Here is a 21,311-nt window from a genome sequence, read left to right on the forward strand (position 1 = left end):
GGGGCTGGAAGGACGTGTGACATTTAGGAATCGGTGCCCAGTCTGACTATAACAGTGGTGGCTGCTGCGCCTTTAGCCCCCTTTCCCTATCCTGTGGCACAGTTGCTCCTCCAATTATGACTGTCATGCCTGGTCTCGCTGACCAGTCGTCTTGGGATGAGGTTCTGCCCGGTGCATGCAGCCTCTACAACCTGTGCTTTTTCCAAGGTCTTCTTGAGGAGCCCAAACAAGCTTCCCAGAGACAAGAAAGGAGGGTAGACTGAGGTCCCTGACACAGTATGACCACTGCTCCCTCCTGGCTACATATCTGAGTGCTGAGGAGGGTGTTCTCTCCTGCCACCTGCAGGACACTGGGCCACCCTTGGGATGTGCCTGGTGCAGGAATGCATGGGCGAAGGGGACTTCACTGGACAGAGGGAGCCTTTGGGTATGGGAAGGTCTGAGGTGGAGGTAGTGGACCCCACCAGTCATCACAGACATGCCCTGGGGATGCTGGCGCCGCTCCAGCCACATGGTGGGCAGGCATCAGGGATCCAATCTAAAGAGATAAACGAGGCATGGATTTGGGCGTGTGGGAGGCAAGAAGGCTGCCTTCCAATCCATCAAATGCAATGGCGCCTTGATGTGAAGTTGGAGAGACTGAAGTCAGAAGTGCCCCTTTCTGCCTTGCTGAAAACTGGAGCTGATGGGTGAAGACAGGGTGATTACCCTCGCCTGACTTTCCTCTTTACATCTGGGGTGCCAGGGCCTAACGATCCCTCTGCCTACCCCTGTTTCTTCAGGAAGCCTTGAAATCCGTTGCCAAGCAGAGCACCTGAGTTCCTGGGGCTCACACGCAAATTAGGTCCTCACCAGCATCCTCTCTTCATGGGGGACCTTCTCATTTCTGCGGCGTTTTCCATCACACAGAAACCCAAGACTAAGGACCCTCACCATCCTAATGTACCCGAGGATTGTCACACCTCCTGAAGTTTCCTGCCACCTTCTCTTAAAGTAGCTTTGCCATTAACTGGGCCCCTTTAAGTAACCTTTTAGACCGTGGTAGCCTTAAGACAATTCAGCAGATTGCTGAATCCCAGTTTTCACCTCCATAGCAAGAAGGGCTAGAATCAGATAATTTCTCAGATCCCCACCAGGCAAAGAGGAGAATAGCAGCATCCACTCAGACTTTTCCTACACACATCGGATCCCGTGGAAAGTAAATTGAAAGGAAATGGGAAGGAGAGACGGCACGTATTGAATTTCTCATTAGCCCCACTGCCTGGTTCTCATTAGTGAGCCTTCCGGGTTACAGGCACAAGGGCCAGGACTTATTTTCATGGCTGAATAGCACATGTGAAATGTAGGCGATTTCTAATCCATATTATATGAGCTCCACACTTTGCTATCTTATAAAGTAATGGGCAACGCTCAAGGAAAACCCCATCAGAATGACGGGCTAATCCTTCAGGGGGAAAATATTGCTGTTCTGCATAAGCTTTTGCTCTCTGCTTAATTAATCCCTAAAACTTTCAGGCCTTAATGAGAATAATTAGACTTGACAGTACTGAGCTTAATGCACAACTACAGACAACAAAAACCGTGTTCAGCTTATAAGCTTCCCAGAGCTTGCTGAAAGACAGGCTAATGTTATTTACAGCGGCCCCAGCGAGGGGCCGGACGAAGGTTGGGACTGGAAATGTGCCTGGCTCTCCCTGAGGACAGTTTCTCGGAGGAACGGGGTACTATGGCCCCCTTTTGTGGCTCTCCGTCCATAACAAACTGTGGTCTAGACAGGACCTGGCTAGAAATTCCCTTATTACCACCTGGGCCAGGCTCCATTTATCATCACCTTGAATGTAATGCTTGCGCAAAACCTCCAGGCTTTTCCCGTTCACATAACGAATTGAGGGAGACAGAGCTCTTACGGCGCACCAGCCTGTGTCTGTCCGCTTCTGGAAATACCTCATTTTCCAGAAAAGCATTCATTTGTCAACAGAGGGATAATGCTAAAACTTGAAAGAAATCAGCCAGAAGGCAGGGATGGGAGAAGCAGGCAGGGCACAGCCGGGAGAGACGGCAGCTTTGCCTCTGTGCAGTTTCTTTGATTTGTTAGCCTCGTGCCAGCCTCAGTCTTTTCCAGGAAGAGGTTTAAATCTCTTCTTGAAATGGCGTGAGCTTACACTCCCCAGATAGAGAGTCCAGAAGTATCCCTTTGGCGCTGCAGGGAGGACCAAGTTAATTTTGTCTGTGTCCGTGAGAGGCTTCTCAAAGAGGGGCAGAACAGACGCACAGGTTCTGGGTGTTGGGTGAAGCCTGTTCCCAAACTTGTGTGAAGCTGGACGACATTAGGAGTTCTTAGGAGTAGGGATGGTTTCTGCACATTCCACTGGTGCTAATTATCACAAGAAATATGAAAGTGGTGATCAAAGCTACCTTAACCATCCTCAAGGTTATAACAAAAGTTATAATGTCCATATGGAGAGAGATTCTTCTCAGAAATGAGAAACTGCAGATGAGCAAAATGACTATCCAGTACTTCTCAGTTGTGACATAATCTAAGGGTTCAGATCTTGAAGATCTAAGGAGTTGAAAGGAAAGGGGTTCAGCGTTGGGATTGAAAAGCCCACATGTTACCTTTCTAAAAACAGAAACCAGAACACACTCATGCATGTGTACACACACACATACACATACACACAAAGCAATGTGAGGAGAGGAACTTTGACCCTGGAAATGGCATGAGGCTAGAGAGCTTTGTTTTTAATTTTCAATCAAGGATCTAAAACAGACTTCAAAGGGCATTTAAGCTGACAGTTTTATTTGCTCCTTGAGGAAGAGGAAAGATGAATAAGTGTAAAGACAGATCATTCTCAAAATAATTGCAGCCCTGACATATCTAAATGAGTTTGTAAAAGAAAATACAGTGGCAATTGATCTTATTAATTAGAGATGTACCAGGATGGTAATACCCACTTATCCACAGATTGCCTGCAGCTACAAAAATAAAATAAAATAAAATAAAATTAACCACTTTCTCCTGGAGAACACAATTTCTTTCTTTTCCTGCCATAGAAAGTCAGCTGGGAAAAATCCCCTTGCGATCTCCTCTTCTCTCCGCAGTGGGTAACAGCCCTTAGACAGTGTGGATGGGTTTCCTTTCTGCCCATGAAGCTCCGGGTTTTTACTGGATTGCACGATGCCTCGCATGGTGCAGTGGCTTGTCACAATTGATGGAACACGCAATCTGACAAACAAACAAAAATGTGCTACAAAAAAAAAAAAGGGAGAGCTGCTTTTTAAGCCTGTATGTGTCATTTACCTGTGAAGAACAGCAGTGAGCGTATGGCAGGCCCAACTCTCCCCATTGCTCATTCTGCCTCTGCTCTTTCCATTATCTTGTTTCTGTGAACAATTGCTTAGCAAATGGAATAGACTCAAATAGAATAGCCCAGCGATAAAACACTGAGTGATGATTGAATGGCAGCCACCTCTGAGTACGGTCCAGCCCTGTGCCATTGGAGGCGAATCTTCAGGTTGCTGGATTTGAAGCTTATATACACACTCACTGTATTATTGCAGGAGAGAGAGAAAATGGGAGAGAGAAAGGAAGAGGAAGGGGAAGAGAAGAGGAAAGACAGGAGGAAGGGAAGAGGTGGGTGAATAATTGTTTAGCGCTGGAAGAATCATCTAGTGCTACTCCAGTGATTTCAAGGGCTGTGTGTGTGTGTGTGTGTGTGTGTGTGTATTTTGGGCAGTCGTGGGCAGGGTGATCAAAGTGGCACCACTATGTTTACAGTTATAAGGCAAGTAGAAGCTAAAACCCAGCCTTTGGTGTCTCACCAAGATGGACACAGTGGCAGGGCTGTGTATCTGCCCCTCAAGGGGGAGGTTTTCACTAATTTGTACTAAGGTCTAGTGGGGCCAGAGGGTGAAGAGTGGTGTAATATCGAAAACAAAGCAGGGCAACAGATTTGATATTAAAAATGACCCATGTCACCCCTGATCTTCCAACTTGTTTGGAGTAGAAAAATTCATGGCCTTAGACTCTAAGCACAAAATACTACCCATACAAAGTTAAAAAAAAAAAAAAAAAGACGTGAGGTAGTGAGGTGTAGTGGTGGTGTGCAGCTGTAGTCCCAGCGACTCAGGGGGCTGAGGCAAGAGGATGGCGAGTTCAAGGCTGCTGTGAGCCAGGATTGTCCCACTGTATCACAGCCTGGGCAGCAGAGCAAGGCTCTGTCTGAAAAAATAAAAAAAGAAGGACATGATTCTTTCAAAAGCAAAAGACATTTTAATATCACTGTGACTGTGCCTTGACTTTCCTGGAGTAACAAGATTAAATTTGTTAAGAAATTTCAAATTAACTTTAAAGAAGGACTTGGCAGCTTTTGCAGGATGTAAGAATGCCCAGGCCCATCTCACCTTTCTCTTACCTCCCGGAAGCAGGATCTTTATTGAGGTGTGAAGAGCAAATGTGGCTCATTGGTTCTTGGTGTCACCTGCTACAGGGACTCAACAGTTCTGACCTCCAAATTAACCAGGGTAAACGCAGATGCAGAAGATGCTGTGTGAATGCTGGGGAAGGCCCTGGAAAATCACAGGCCTGAGTAGCCGACAGGCCCCAGTCAGGGAAAGAAAAAGAATGCTCCCAACAGATCAAAGCCCACAGTCTCTTAAAATGGAAATGAACATTTAAAAAAGGCCTTTCTCAAGGGAGAAATATGCAGTAAATCAGAGCTTTTGAAAGACAACTGGGGCCTGTGCCGGTTTTTGAATAACTCGCCATTTAATAAATGTTCTATTTTTGACCCTTTAGGGAAATATACAACTCCATCTGAAACTTATGAGCCAAAATAATTTAACTTTTTTTTCCCATCTCATTTTTATAAGTTTTGGGATGGAGACAAATGATCTGGAAGCTTTCTTTTTAAGATTTTACGATGAGGCGAGGTCATTTAACGAGAGAGAAATGGTTTTCTCTGCACACCAGCTCTGACTTGGTGAGGGTTTGGATAGTTAGTCTCAGCATCTGAACCCTCAGGATCGAAGAGGAACCTGTGCATGAGATTTTGAGGAACTGTTCTTGGTTTTCTTTATAAGGCCTTGATGATAAGCATGTAAACATACTATACTCATTGTAGAGCATGTAACGTGCGTGTGTGCGTGTGCGTGTTCGTGTACACACAACATTTGAAACTACACATCATGGGACTGTGCCTTGACTGTATGAAACTATATGTCATGCATCCTCTGTGCTGGTGAAAAGGAAGTACTTAATATATGTTGGAATTAAGTGGTTGGATGTTTTCCACATCTTTTCTAATTCTTAGGATCCTGGGCACACAGTTTGTCCACAATGCATTCTTGTCTTGTTGCGCTGTTTTATAAAATTTTACGTATCTTCAACTGCCTTTGGACTGATGCGTAATGGACCTGAGAGATCAGCTTCCTGTCCACCAAAGCCTTGAACTGATAAAAACTGTACAGGCTCATTTTACCTCCGATGAGTGGGTGCAGCAAAATCCAGGGAGCAGATGTCTCTCATTACTCACATTGCTCAGTCCCATTCCCTTCTGCTGGGTCCTGAGAGCAGCCTTCTCCCTGGCACCCAGCTGGGATTCCCACTAACCCGACTCAGGTTCAAGGGCTGAGGGAATTCAGGATCTGAGGGATGGCTCAGAGACCACATGGAGTTCAGTTTTGCATGTTTTCTTTGAGTGCCGGCCAGCAAAGACCGTGGCCTCACATAATTTTTCTGCCGGGTGTGGAATAGTGCCATAGAAAGATGATTCATGAGAAGACACTGTCAAGTTTCTGCCTGGAACTGAATGGAAAAAACTCGGTTGAAAAAATCCCAGACATGCACACAGAAGACGCATAGGACCAAATTTATATCTTTAGCTTTGGGAATCTACATTCATTATTTCTCTCACTTGACTTGAAAATGGGTAAAAATCTGGCCACAGTGCTCTTGTTGGGTTACAAATAAGATTTTTGATTTGATATGAGAGTCTGGCCCATAATAGTTGCTAATTATATTTGCTTTGTGTTGCTCAGGTTATAAGGTGTTTTTTCCTGTGTATTTAAATTGCATATTAGATCTGAATATAGGTATTATTCTTTTACCAACATTCACTGTTGAGAAAACTAAATCTTTGTGAGACACATGGACAATATCAGCACGAGTAATTGAATCCAAGCCATCTGCATCCTGCAACCTTTGTTTCAGCCACAAGGTGATTCTATTTGGTGGTTGCATTCCAACAGCAATTCTCTGACACCAAGTGGGTGTCCTACAATTCAATTTGATGCATTTTGACACTAACTACCCCGATTTAACATCAGAACCCACAAGTTATAGGGCAAGGTCCGTAACAATACTGCCCTTACTTATATACCAGCTATAATCAGGGTCCCCAGGCTACCCTCACTTCAGTCTTAATTTGGCAACAAATTTGGGGGTCCCCACAACTCCCTCTGGCTCAAGAATTCAAAGGATGGCCTATGGAACTCAAGTAAGCACTGTACTTACTGTTGCCACTTTATTATAAAGGAAACAGATGAAAAGCAAGAGAGAGATACACAGGGCAAAGCCCTGGGGGTAGAGGCGGGGTGCAGAGCTTCCATGCTTCCATGGACTCCTTATGGAATCCAGGTGTTGCCTTGCTAGCACATGGATGTGTTCACAAACCAGGAACTTCTTGAAGCCTCCTTCTTTCAGAGTTTTATGAAGGTTTCATTATGTAAACATGATTGGTGTAAATACTGACCTTGGTGACTGAACCCAACCTCTCTAGTCCCTCTACCTTCCCCAGAGGTTCAGAATGGGGCTGAAATTCTAACTCTTTAATCATGTAGTTGGTTTATCTGGGGACCAGCTCCCATCCTGAAGCTATCTAGGAGCCCTACAATAAGTCACCTCATTAGCATAAACCCAGGTATGGTAGAAAAAGGCTTGTTATGAATAACAAGACACTTCTATCATTCAGGAAATTCCAAGGATTTTTGAAGCTGTGTGCCAGGAATTGGGGATAATGACCAGTTATTTTCTTTATAATGTCTGTGGTAGGCAGTCCAACACCACCACCTTCCCTTTTTGTAGGTACAAGCTATATCCCACCTCAAGAGGTGGGTTGATTTTTCCCTCCCTTGAATGTGACTTGCTTTGACTAACAAAAGTGACATTCTAAAATTTCTGAGCCTAAGCCTTTCAAGAACTGGCAGCTTCTAATTTTTCTCTCTTGGAATGCTCCCTTTTGGAAGTCAGCTGTCATGCTTTTAGGAAATTCAGGTTAGATATTTGGAAGATGAGGAACTGTATTGAGAGAGAGCCTGGAGGATGAAAGACCATCTTGGAAGTTCCAGTTTCTGCCAAACTCCCAGCTGAATGCAGCCACATCAGTGATGCCAACTCTACCATATGGAGTAGAAGAGCATCCTAGCTGACTTAAGTCAACTTGTAGCATTGTGATAAGTCATAAATTACGGTTTTAAGCCATTAATTTTAAGACCGTTTGTTGCACAGCAGCAGATAACTGAAACATGATCCATCGGGGTCCTTCTGAAAGTTTAGTATTTTGGCAACAAAATCTCACAAAGTGTCCTTCCCAGAAGCACCAGAATTATGTAGGATTCTGTTATATGCAGAAGAATGTAAAAGTGAGGCTGAACATAAAAAGTTTAGAGCAGCATATCCTGTATTAAAAAATTACAACATAGAGCCTGATTAATTTTGATCGTGTTTTCTCCACTGATTCTTTTACCTGTCTTCCTGTCACTCCTTCCCAGGTACTTTTCTGCATCCTTCTGATTCACTCACTTTGTGAGTCTAGGACAATAACGAACTATAAGTTAATGAAACTGCTTCCTAAACATCTACACAAGACTAACTTTTCCAACTAGGTTTTGTTTCTCATTAGAGCCACCATTTTCATTCACTACATTTTTTTGGAATGCTATATCCAACAATGCAGTGGTAGGAATGCAGAAAAAGGAAACATACCTTCCTGTACCAAGTTTAAAAAGAGAGAACCCGGTTGGCAGGGCAGATCTACTTCACGCGGTCACCCAGGGACCCAGGCTTCTTGTATTATTAGCATAATAATCAGAGTAGCTGCCATCTGCTGGGTCAACGCTGGGTTCCTACGGTTCCTTGGAGATGGAAATAGTCAAGGAGAGCTCATGTGCAATATTTTGTACCAAGGTCTGGAAATGACCCATAGCACTTCTATTTTCTGCTAAGAACCTAATCACGTGGCTCCACCTGGTAGTCACCAGCTGGGTAGCCATATGCCCAGATGCCATTTTACTATTATAGAAGCCACATACTCAGTTCTCACATAATACAAAAGAAGAAAGAATAAGTTTTGGTAAATAGTTACAGATCTGTGCCACAGACATGTTGCAGTCCTTGAAAGCATTTTTTTTTTTTTTAATGGAAACTGGCATTCAAAATTTGGACAATGGCAGCAGCATCATTGTAATAATTGCTTTGGCTAACAAGGGTAATACTTTAAAGTATTAACAAGGCTAATCCCTTAAAAGGATAAATCCTTTGTTTTATGCATGTATAAAGTCTGAGATGTTTGTTTTAACAGTTCATTAAAGTATTTTTAGTCATAGCTATAATATTCTGCATTTCATGACTTCTGTCTTCTTCTCGGAGCTAAGACTAAGAAGGCATCAACTCAACAGCTTTAGGTCTCAAGGAGATGTGGTATAATTGGCACAGAGCAGTTCACATTCCGCCTGCTAGTTACTTCAAAACACTCCTCAAATAAGTATGCAGAGCCATTTCCTCCTATTTTTGACTTCTCACAGCCCTTTTCCACCCTTGTATTTTCACCAGTGTTAACTTGTGAGGAAAAACTAGCACCTCATCTTCTTATTTTGTATGGCTTACAAATTGCCACATATTAAATGGACATATTTGATTTAGTAGCATACATTTAAATGTTTAAAATATGAGGAGTGTTCAGGGAATGCCATTTCACTTAGCAGTCAGTGCTAACATCATTTTTTGAAATGCTCCCCATTTCTACGATGTAGCCAAAGCTTTATTTATCATCAGATTTGCATTTTGTGATGTATTCTTGAGCCAGCCAAACTCATCTAAAAGCAAGCTCATTTAATGCAAAGTAGATTTAAATGTGACTGCTTTAAAATGGACCACCCTGTTTAAATGATCCTCCGGATGTAATTAGAAGAAACTCGAGTTCCTTGGATAGGAAAAAAAAGGGTGAACTAAATGATTTCTCTCTTCCTGGGTAATTTTTGACCACGCACCAATAAAACTGCTTATCATGAAATGATTTATTTTTAATGTAACTTTCCCACAAACGGTTTAGCAGGAGGTGGTTTAGAAATCGTGTACCACATTTGAGCAGACGTCAAAAGTGTGTAACAAACCATGATGCTTACAGCCTTCAGCATCCCAGCCTCTTCAGACAAGAGGAAAGAGAAGGACAAAAAGAAAAAACAGAAAGAAGAAAAGAGACAAAAAAAATAGTAGAGTCATAAGACAGTCTGTACTCCAATTTTGACGTATATTCAGAAGCATCTTGTGATCTCATGGGTAAACTCAGGCTCTGTTATCCCAACTCAGTCTCCATCCCAGTAGTAGTGAGTGATGGTGATGTTATTTGGGAGCTATTCACATGAAAGTTTACCATCCAAAGAGGATCTGGTAGTATTAGCATGCTTGTCAAATCTCCCATCCTCTACACAACGAAGAACCTCGAAACAGAACTGCCTCTTCCCAAGCCATGATGAGGCCATGCTTAGTGCCAGCCATTAAAAATAAAAGCCCGTTAAAGTTTCAGGACATGCTTTCACATTTTTGGGCACTGCCAAGTTTTCGAGATTTGAGCCAGTTCAGTGATAGTATCAGCAGACCAGAATCTCCTAGGCAATGAAAGTAGTTGCCATGGAAACCCCAGAGCTGCACCCATCAACAGCTTTACAATTTTGACAGTTCAGAAAGTGACTATTTAGGAATTTCAATTAGAGCAGAAACATACACATTTAGATGAACAAAATGCTTAAAAAGTCTATAGGAAATGATTTAGATATATATAAATATATATTTTAAGTCAGAAGGCAGACTCCTAAATATATTCTGTGTGTAGAAATGAATTTCAGGAATAACGTAAAAAGCACTTGGTAACGAAAAAAGATGTTAAAGTTCTTTTATCCCTTTTCCTTCCTTGGAAAGGAAATAGGCACCGAGAATAAATAAGTTGTGAAAAATGATCAGCGGATTTTTTTAACAGGGTAGTCACAATATGCCATGCTTTGTAAGTCAGAACTTGTGCATATTATTAAGAAATATTTTAGAATTTTATATTTGCCAATTCCTCATATTTGAACAGTTCTGGCAGGGTAGTCTTTCTTACAACTCTGCTTTAGGAGTTACAGCTCTTTTTTCCTCTTTATAATAAGGGAAATTGAGGTTCCTGAGGATGGACAGGCTCCACGCAGTGGATTCCAAATCAGGACCAGACTCCAGTCACTTTGAGCCCTGGTTACTCTTTAATTCATCGGCAGCAACAGCTACTCAAATGAAAAGAGCCACATCAACAAATCCTTCAAACAGAAAGTCAGGCCTCATTAAATAAAATACACAAAGCAGGAAACTCACATCTATGTAAAAGAAAAACAGGTCCTGTTATTAGAGATACACAATGTTAATAGCAATAATATTCATTTGCATTGGTTAATACTAATATTAACACTAATGCCAACTTCACCCCTAAGCATAGCTGTGCTAGTTATCTTGGTTTTTCTCCTCCATCAGATCCAAGCTCTATGCCCCCCGAAACTGACCTGTGGACTGCTTCATGTGGGCTCATTTGCTCTCTGCTTCTGGCTGGTTTGGCAATGGAGACATAGAGAGATGAGAAGGTGGGAGGAGAGAAATGTTGGTGTGTTCATTCCCCCAACCCCGGCCTTGCCTCTTCCACAGCTCCAGCCTCAGGCTGGTCCTTTTACCATGCTTCATTGATTCCTGAAACCTGCTGCCACCTGTGTAAATAGTATCCACAGTAAATAACTCTTCAGTTAAACTCTTCTCTGCACTGTGTATGCCCTACCCAGACCCAACTGTTACAATAGTGAATGCTCATATAAATCTTATATAAATGCTTACTTACTCTTAACTCTGCCCCTCTTCTAAATGCTATATGTATAGATATCATTTGCAATAACCCTATGAGGTAGATGCTGTTACTCTACCCATTTTATAGATAAAAAACTAAGGCAGGAACTTTGGAAATGCATTTTGCGGCAATTATTTCTTTGATCCTGATGACTCCCCAGTGGGGTGAGGGTGGGGAACTGTGATACAAGACAGAAAAATTAGGAGACAACTCAAGGACGCTCAGCTATGAAGTTGCTCTCTGTGCCTCCTTGCCCTCTGGATGTCCTCCTGCCTCGTTCTGATGCTTTGCTCTGTTTTCGTCCAATTAGAGGTGTAGGATTCCATGCCATTGTTTTAATCTTCAGCTCTGGCTTTCTGTCAGGAGCCCTGACTTGGGAAACAGGAGGAAGCAGATTTGCCTGGGTAGCAGTGCTGCCGCCGATGGCAGAGAGAAGAGATGGGGCTTCCTGGCTTCTTTGGGCTCCTGGGTCCTCCCTGGTGACTTTCCTTAGAGCGCGGTGAATAAAAGCGGTGCTCAATCCTGGTCTAGGGGTTTTTTGGTGCCCTGTGATGTTTTAAAACCAGGCAGTTAGAAGCACTTTGGGGAGAGGGGACTGAGGAAAGGAAAGTGATGTACTAATTAAAACCCGTGGAAAGGGTTTTAAAGTTCTCATAGCAAGAAACGTGAACATACAAAGAATGTGGTGTCTACAACAACTTCTTCTCCTTGCCTGTACCCACACTATGCTCCCTCACCTACACTTCAGGTGGAAGCTGCCCCTTTGGATAATCTCCATCTGTTCTTTCCTAAGAGTTTCTCGTTGTTCATTTTGGTTAGATGTTACCTTCTAGGGAAAGTGAAGGGGGCAGAGAATCAGTCTCGTAAGGTGTGAGGTGTCCTGGGTCCACCCCGCTTCACGTGGGTGGGCCTGGCCATTTTCATTCGTAATAACAGAGACACACTGCATAGTCACTCAGGATCAGCTACCATCCTGGGAACTGCAACAAAGAATTGAACCAAACAAATAAACCAACCCACAAACAAAATTCCGAACCTGGAAAGACCATGAAGGCAAGGAGGCATCTATCTCACTGGGCACTCAGACGAAGAATTGAAACCAAACTAAACCAAACCAGACTAAAACAAACAAAAACCAGCACACACCCACACACATACACATAAACAAACACACACATACACATAAACACACACATACACACACACACATACATACACACACATATACACACATACACACATACATACACACACATACATACATACACACATATATACATACACATACACACAAACATAAACACACACATACACATATACACACATACACACACAAACACACATACACATATACACACATACACACACATACACATATACACATACATACACACATACACACACACACACACACACACACACACACACACACACCCCTTGGCCGATCTTGAAGGTAAAGAGATATCTCATTCACTATTTTCCCCCCAGAGCCTGACCTGACAGCTGTAACACAGAAAGAGTTTAATAGATAGTTGATAAATCAGTGGTAAACAGATGACTGAATATTCTATTCACACTATGGACAAATATAATGAATGATAAAGCATTGAAGAGGAAGAACTTGAGACAAGATTCTACTGCTCACTCCAGGGAGGCTCCTACTGCCTAGGAATGACTTATCCTGGTCGAGGACTTCTGTGTCTGCAGGACTTCCTGGAGCCTGGAAGTAGGGCTTAGCTGGGAGGCTGAGAAAGCGTGAAAAGGTCATTCAAACCCTGTGCGCCTTTCTCCAAATAGCTTAAAGCTGCCAGCCTGAGTCATAATTCCTCTGTCCTCCCCCAGGGTCTCCAGCATAGGGCTGAAAGCAGGAGAACCCACCCCTAAAGAGAGAGATGCAGCCCTGGTACATGCAGCAGCTTTGTACTCCAGTCATCAAGCTGTGTCCAAGGTCGATCCACAAGTTATAGCTATGAGGACAGCCCTCCACTTCTCTTAATGTGTGTCCAGTGAAGAGGTCACATTTAGCAGTCTTGTTTATGTCTGACATGGCCCTAGATATCCCTCCTTCCTTTCAATGATGGCAACAGAAAGCAAGAGGCTCATTGTCTCTAAGACCCACCCTTCCTACTCCTCCCTCCACTTCCCACAGGCACAGGAGCCTCACACTATGGCCACCACCACAGGCCCGCAGGGAGTACTGCCGGCCTTCCACCCTGTTTGCTTAAGGCCCAAGGGCTCTTCAGTCAGATTGTGGTGGATGTTGCCAAACCCGGTACTCACCTTTCAGGGCAGTGGGCTCCCCTCTGGCCCAGGGCAGGCTCGGAAATGCTAAGGCCTGGAATTGGGGCTCCAAGAGCCCACCTGATGCTCTTCCCACCTGTGGCTGAGCTGGTACCTAAGATGCAAGTCATACACACCGATGACTAGCAGAACACAACATACCAGCTTTGATCTTGGCCGTGGCTGGTTGATGCATGGGAGGTCTTGGAGCCTCCCGGTGGGCACACTGGAGCAAGGATTTGAAAGCTCAGGCTGATCTGAAGGGCTGGAATATCATTTCCTGCCTTAGGAAGAGATTATGTTGACCCCAAAAATTTTGGCAAGGGGCTGGGTTAGGAGCGCCAATGTGCCTTACTTTTTTCTCTTAAGCAAGAAACAATGACATTTAGAGCTTTCCCATGGTATTAGAGAGATGGTTGAAAAAAAAAATACACATTTAACCAGAAAAAAGAGTGAAGAAATACAGCATTGCTTGTGTGACTTATGCTGGCCACAGACCTCAAAGCTGCTTAGCTGCTGTTATCAGACTCTCCTGTGCAGTCCTAATGCCTGTTCAGCAGTGTGTTTTTCCAATGTAGATTTTAACCTATTTTCAATTGAGAAGGGAAGAAATGATTAATTAATCATTACTTTTAAGCAATTATGAGGCTTTTGGACTTAAACAGCTATGACTTTTGGTTAAAAATTACCTTAGGACATTTATTATTTTGAAACAAATTGCTTCCATTGTTTAAAAACTGCACATAATTCTTACACTTATCTCTAAAATGTTTACAATTGTATAATGCATTTAAATGTAACTTTATTCCCAAAGCATGTTTATATTCTGATTCATGGTCACACCACAGTGCTGTGATGTAGCTCAGCAGAGGTACCCACCCCATCACTGAGACACAGAGACAAGATGACAGACCTAGTGCCACCTGGCTTCCTTGTATAAAGCAGGATTTGACCCTGAGGGTGTCTTAATCCAAAATGTGTGCTCTTGTTGACACAGTTGTATGGAGGGTATGGTTTCCTCTGGTAAACTCCTTTCTTTAGTATCATTCTAACCCTCTTCAACCAGCATTCCTTCTGCCCTTAGTAGAGAGCAGGTCCTGTGCTAGCTAGGTCAGGGGATATAGAAATGAGTAGCTAACCGTCTACTTAAGGAAACAGGCACTTAAAGAAAGATTTACCAATGAGTCTTCAGTTTTCACCCAATTTAGCTTTGCAGCAAACCTCCAGAGCCCATATTAAAACGTCCATGGCAAAGCCCACAAAACACACACCCACAAATACACACACACACACACACACACACACACACACGTACACACGTACACCAACTACTGCCCACTGGGGGAAGATGAGGTCAAGTAAACTTATATGAAGCAAAAGAAAATAATTTCCTGGACCTTGTCTAATTGATTTCAAGGCTTGTGGTCCACCTTTAGATATGATGTGCAATGATTCCATCTCTCCAAGGAGGAACTCTGATGTTAGTAAAATCATTATGGGGCTCTTCAAGTATTCCCAATGCAGTTAATGGAAGAAGGATGGACACCCGGCCTCCTCTTTCATTAGTGCCTTCAGGGCCTTCGGCCAGATCAATTCTGCAGCCTTCCACCCTTTCTTCTGCAGCCTATTACTTAGTCCTTCAGTGGGACCAGCTACAGGGCTGAATCTTTTTAACTTTTTAAAGAAAGACTCCATTTTTTTTTTTCTGAGACAGAGTCTCACTCTGTCGCCCAGGCTAGAGTGCAGCGACGCCATCTTAGCTCACTGCAACCTCCATCTCCCGGGTTCAAGCAATTCTCCTGCCTTAGGCTCCTGAGTAGCTAGGATTACAGGCAGGCACCACCATGCCCAGCTAATTTTTGTGTTTTTAGGAGAGACAGGGTTTTACCATGTTGGCCAGGCAGGTCTTGAACTCCTGACCTTGTGATCCCCCTGCCTTGGCTGGGATAACAGGCGTGAGCCACCATGCCCAGCCAAGACTTCATTTTTTTTAGAGCAGTTTGAGATTCACAGCAAAACTGAGCAGAAGGTACAGAGATTTTCCACATGCCTCCTGCCCCTACATATGCACAGCCTCCTCCATTATCAGCACCTAACCCCTACTAGAGCAGCACACTTGTCACAATTGATAAATCTACATTGACACATCATTATCACTCACAGTTCACAGTTTATATTAGGACTCACTCTTGGTGTTGGATGTCCAACGGGTTTGGACAAATGTATGATGGTGTATATCTACCATGATAGTATCCTCCAGAGTAGTTTTACTGCCTGAAAATCCTCTGTACTCTGCCCATTCATCCCTCCTCCCCTCTAACCTCTGGCAATCATTTATCTTTTTACTGTTTCCATAATTTTGCTTTTCTAAAATGTCTTGTAGTTAGAATCATAAAGTACGTAAACTTGTCAGGTTGTCTTGTTTTACTTAGTAATATGCATTTAAACTTCCTCCATGTCTTTTTATGGCTTGATAGCCCATTTAGTTCTAGTGCTGGATGATATTCCTTTGTCTGAATGTGCCACAGTTTGTATGTCCTTTGACCTAATGAAGGACACCTTGTTTGTCTCCATGTTTTGGCAGCTATAGATAAGCCACTGTAAACATCCTCTGTAGGCTTTTGTGTGGACAGACATTTCCAGCTCATTTGGGGAAATACCGAAAAGCACGATTGCTGGATCATATGGAAAGACCGCGATCGGTTTTGTAAGAAACTGTCAAATGGCCCTCTAAAGCGACTGTACGATTTTGCATTTCCACCATTGATAAATGAGGGTTCCTGTTGCTCCATGTCCTCACCAGCATTTGGTGTTGTCAGTGTTTTCTGGCTATTTGAATAGGTGTGTAGTGGTATCTCATTGTTGTTTTAATTTGCATTTCCTTGATCACACACAATGTGGAGCATCTTTTCGTATGCTTATTTACCATCTCCGTATCTTCTTTGGATAGCTGCCTGTTAAGGACTTTGGCCCATTTAAAAAAATTGAACTGGGAAGGCCCGAGCCTCTCTCTGCCCTGGGAGGAAGGCAGGCCTGACAAGCCACAACTCCTTCACTGGTAGAAAACTCACTCAAGGCATGTATCCACACAGCAGTAGGTAAGGTGCAGCATCCAGAAAGGTGAGAGGAAATAGGCTGGCTCACTAATATTCAAGGGAAGGGCTATGCAAAAGCTGGCAGCTGTAAGAAACCATCTTTGCAACCTGTGTTTCCCTGACTCATTTCTTGTTGTTCCAAGTTTGAACAGCACCTAGGTTGGTTACAGGAACTAGAAATGACGTCAAGACTTAACTCTCATTTATTAGTAGAGGTGTGGCAGAGATGTGGGTAGCCACTAGAGTGAGTGCTACCCATGGAAGAAGATGAACCATCCTTATTAAGCCCTCTGTGCACGGGGCATTGGGGTGCAGCTATGTGAGAAGAGAGAAAAATAGCTCTCTATAATATGGGTTGTTGAACATTATGGGCTTCCTTGGAATGAGTTAAATTCTCTTCTGTGGCTGACCATAATTCACCACAGAGACTCCTCTCCTAGATATATATTTTTGAAATTCCTAGAAATGCAGAGTTAAGTCCACCCTGGAACCTGTAAAGGGGTTCCTCCCTGAATTAGCTCAGGCCCCAAGGGGACCAGGTGCTATCTGTGACCTGTGCCAGATAATACTCTCTGTACCCTGAAAGCTAAGCCTCAAGTATTTGAGGCTTGCCATCTCCAGGGTAATTAAAAGAGAGAGAGTAAATCACACACTGAAAAACAGCCCTGAGTGCTTAAGTACATGTCAGTCACCGAGACTGGCATCTACTCAGAGTAGAGGAGACCTGGGGTTTGCATTACACTCAACACCCCATGAGATCATTAGGGCTACTTGAAGCACATGGCTTTCAGGGTCGCCACAGCCCCTCCTTTTTGCCCAAGTAAATGCAATCAGATTCAACTGGGAGCAAATTAGGGAGGCAAAATAAAGCACACTTACTGAAAGCCAGCAAGAAACTCTACTGTCTACTATTAGAAAAATTAGATACCACTTAACAACACAAGACCATTTTTGTGTTGGAAATAAAAGCGGCCCTGAATGAAGAGTGCCAGGCCAGAGCTGAGGGTGGCATCCAGGTGAGCTCAAACGCGGAATGAGGGGCTGGCCCCGACTAAGCTGGGTTCACCTAAGTCCTTATTAGCTGATGGGCAAAGACTGCCCAGCAAACCAGATGTGTGAAAATTGGCCGAGAATCAACTTTCCATGGCATGTTTTCTTGGTAGATGTACTTATATAATTTTCCCATGTAAGAGGAAAAATAGGCTGGGCAGCATTTTCCAGAAGACTGGCACTAAGTCAATTTCAGTCCTTGAAAACTTAAGAGCTAGACGGGCATCCTAATGAAGCTGTGGCCAGCCTCTTTTTTCTGTTTTTTTTTTTTTTTTTCATATGTTTTTTCTTCTCTTTCCTTTTAGGCCTCATGGTCACACCTCATATATTAAGATTCTAATTTGTTTAACATCTAGGTGCTGAGCATAAAGGCAGCACTAAACACTGATGGATAGGGTAGCTACTGGGTAGCGATAAATGGGAGAGGGGAGTTGTGCAGAGAGAGAGAAAGTACACAGCTGATTTTCATTTCCTAATACATATTCCGCCTGGAAACCTGTATAAAGACCTGAAATATGTATTGCTCTAAAGACTGTGAATGTTTAAAATGTCATCTTAAATTAGTAAGTGTCTTTAAATCTTCACTCTTTTGTCACGTTTTAGTAATGTTTATTACACACCATAAATCTTATTCATATCCACATAAATTGAGCCCCTAACCACGAGGGAAACAAGTACTTCTACTCACTGATATAAGATTCTGGAGCAGCGGATGACATCAAATATTATGATTGCAAAAAAGAAAGCTCTCCCGGGGAAACAGGTTTGGGGAGAAGGAATAATTGTCTTTCTACCTTCGTTGTTGAGAAAAAAATTTTAATATCTCTGAAATTGTGTCTAGCAATTTTAGAGGTTCGAATAAGTGGTCATGTTCTAATGAAAGTTTAAAAACGTCGTTTCAACTGTGCATGTATTCAGATTGATTTCAGCAAGTACAGTAATGGTGAATAAGATAAATCAAAAAGAAATCAAAGTTTGTTAAGATAGTACAAAAAAAGAAGCAATTTACAAAGGTTCAGGGGTTATCTGCAGTGGGATTTTAGTGCATGTAAGGACAAAGAGTGACAAGATAAGAGTGGAGGAAAAAAGAGTTCTGTTTAGAAGTTCTGAACTGCCTGTCCCTAGACATCTGGGTTTCAAAGACCAGTCAAATCTTTTTTTAAATTTCAGAGACTGACATATGGTTGATAGCTTTTAGTTTTTTTAAATAAAGGACATAAAATGTTATTAACTATTATTTTACATTCTTCTAAATAATAAAGGCCCTTTTACTCAGAGTTTTAAAAATTAAATAAGCTGGCCGGGCGCGGTGATTCACGCCTGCAATCCCAGCTCTTTGGGAGGCTGAAGGCGGGCAGATCACCTGAAGTCGGGTGTTTGAGACCAGCCTGACCAACATGGAGAAATCCAGTCTCTACTAAAAATACAAAATTAGCCAGGCATGGTGGCGAATGGCTGTAATCCCGGCTACTCAGGAGGCTGAGGCAGAAGAATTGCTTGAACCCAGGAGGCAGAGGTTGTAGTGAGCCAAGATCTCGCCATTGCACTCCAGCCTGGGCAGCAAGAGCTAATCTCCATCTTAAAAAAAACAAATTAAATAAGTTAAACTTTAGGGAAAATTCACCTTATCATCCATTATTTTCTCATTTTGCCCTGACTTCTCAGTGGAATGCAGACAACTGTTTAGGAATTGCTGCAGGTTCCAGGGAGACCTATTTTTAATGCCAGTGAGGTCTTCAATATTTTAGGAAGAGATTTCCCCCACCCCCACACCTTGGTTTTATAAGCTCTCCTCAGGTGCTTTTGTCTGCTGACTACTCAGCTTCCCGATCAGAGAGGAACATTGAGCTAGGGTGTTGGGTACCGTAACCCATTAGCTTTTGTTCTGCCGGGGATTGTCGGAGATGGTCTGGTGGAAACAATGACTGGGCAAGGAACTCTGGACTTAACTAGGTCTAAGATTGATAGGGTTTGGATCTGTGTCCCCACCCAAATCTCACATTGAACGTAATCCTCAGTGTTGGAATTGGGGCCTGGTGGGAGGTGATTGGCTCAGGCGGGCAGATTTCTCAGAAATGGGTTAGCACCATCTCCTAGGTACTGTCTTCACAATGGTGAGTTCTTGTGAGATCTGATCTTTTAATCATGTGTGGTACCTCCACCCTCTCTCTCAGGCTCCTGCTTTCATCATAAGACATCTGCTCCTCCTGCATCTTCTGCCATGATTGGGAGCTTCCTGAAGTCTCCCCAGAAGCAGCTGCCCCTATGCTTCCTCTACAGCCTGCAGAACCGTGAGTCAATTAAGCTTCTTTTCTTTATAAATTACCCTGCATCAGGTATTTTCTTATGGCATGTGAGAATGGCTTAATACAAAGGTCATCTCTGATTGCCTGGAAATGCTTTCTTTAGCTTCCAAGCTTTCATGCAAGAGGCATCTGCTCTTAGGAATCCCTCCTGACCAGCCAGCCACCTTAACCCTGGGTAGCATAGACAGTGGATGGCAAGCTTGGCTGAAAAGCAGAACCATGTGGAAGCATTTTTTAAATGTAAATTTTGTTCTTCGCCTGCCCTGGAAATTCTAATGTCATGGTTCTGGGATATGCTCTGGAAGGTGTATTTTGATTTAAGAACTAAAACTCCCTGGATGATTCTGAAGCCTGAATCCCACCTTCTCCTGGACACCCTCCTTCCCTAGGACAGATTTGGTATTGTATCTTCTCTAACACTTCAGTGCACTTACTGAATTGCTTTTCTCCTTTGGCAATTGTTTCTCTCAACCTGCATGGCCATCCCTGCCACCAACACACACACACACACACACACACACACACACGTGTGCATGTGTACACCCCAAATTATAAAAACTTTAGTCAGTGAAATGATTTATGTTAGTTTCCATAATAACTAATATAATGCCTAGCATATAATAGCAGCTAGCCAAATAAATACTCAAGCAATGTATATCAGTAAATGGATCTTTTCCAACTCAAAAATTCTGCATTTTGCTCCTTCCCGTTGATAAGCAGTAAGATAAAGTAAGAGAAAGTGTAGATGCACACAGAATGGTAAGCAGAGAGCTCAGAGGCCGTGATGGCATAGAAAAATCTGAGTTCCAGCACAGGTTGTACTGCTACAGCTGTGCGCCCAGGAGCCACCCGCTTACCTCCTTACTTCGGTATGCCCAATAGTTAAAGAGACCACAGGGTCTCTGTGATCCTTTTTATCTCTAAAATTCAATGATGAATACATAAAAATAATTTTCTTTCTAAAATTATAAACTGGCTTACATTTTTAAAAATACTTAATACAATTTCAAGGAAAGTAGAATTCCAGCATGAACAGCTGGCCCCTAAATTAACTCTTTTTATGGTTACTATTTAAAAGCAAAAAGGTCTTTGATTTTTTTTAAATCTGCTTTGGCACTACATAATCCATTCCCCCACTGATGAAATAGTTAACGTAGAAACCCTACACAAGGCCTTACCTGAGTCCTCATTAAATATTTTCTTTTAAAAATATATTTTGTAGCTGGTGTTACCAGCTGTCCCTAAATCAGCTGACAACCTACCAAAAGAATATTAAAAATGCTAGTCAAAAAATTAAAGCCAAATTGCTCACCATCTTAAAATGAGGAGAAATTTTAAGACTCCTCCTAACATTTGACGTATGCCCAGACCATAATCTGAACAGTCCCTTCACTTAGTGGAATATTTTTAGCATAAACTGAAGTTAATATAGATTGGTGTCA

At 42.8% G+C, this 21,311-nt stretch overlaps 1 long non-coding RNA gene across 1 annotated transcript in view; it reads left to right on the forward strand.

Annotated features, from left to right (window-relative positions):
• LOC105733909 (uncharacterized) overlaps positions 1-19,834 on the forward strand; it is a 120,253-nt gene extending 100,419 nt beyond the window's left edge. The window contains exon 4 of the long non-coding RNA XR_001111369.2: positions 19,738-19,834. This is a non-coding gene — a long non-coding RNA (uncharacterized LOC105733909). The remainder of the gene's footprint in view (positions 1-19,737) is intronic.
• The last annotated feature ends 1,477 nt before the right edge of the window (positions 19,835-21,311 follow it).

Source organism: Aotus nancymaae, unplaced genomic scaffold (genome assembly GCF_030222135.1).
Source record: "Aotus nancymaae isolate 86718 unplaced genomic scaffold, 86718_ANA_hifiasm-v0.15.2.pri h1tg000051l, whole genome shotgun sequence".
In the NCBI taxonomy this organism is placed as follows: domain Eukaryota; kingdom Metazoa; phylum Chordata; class Mammalia; order Primates; family Aotidae; genus Aotus; species Aotus nancymaae.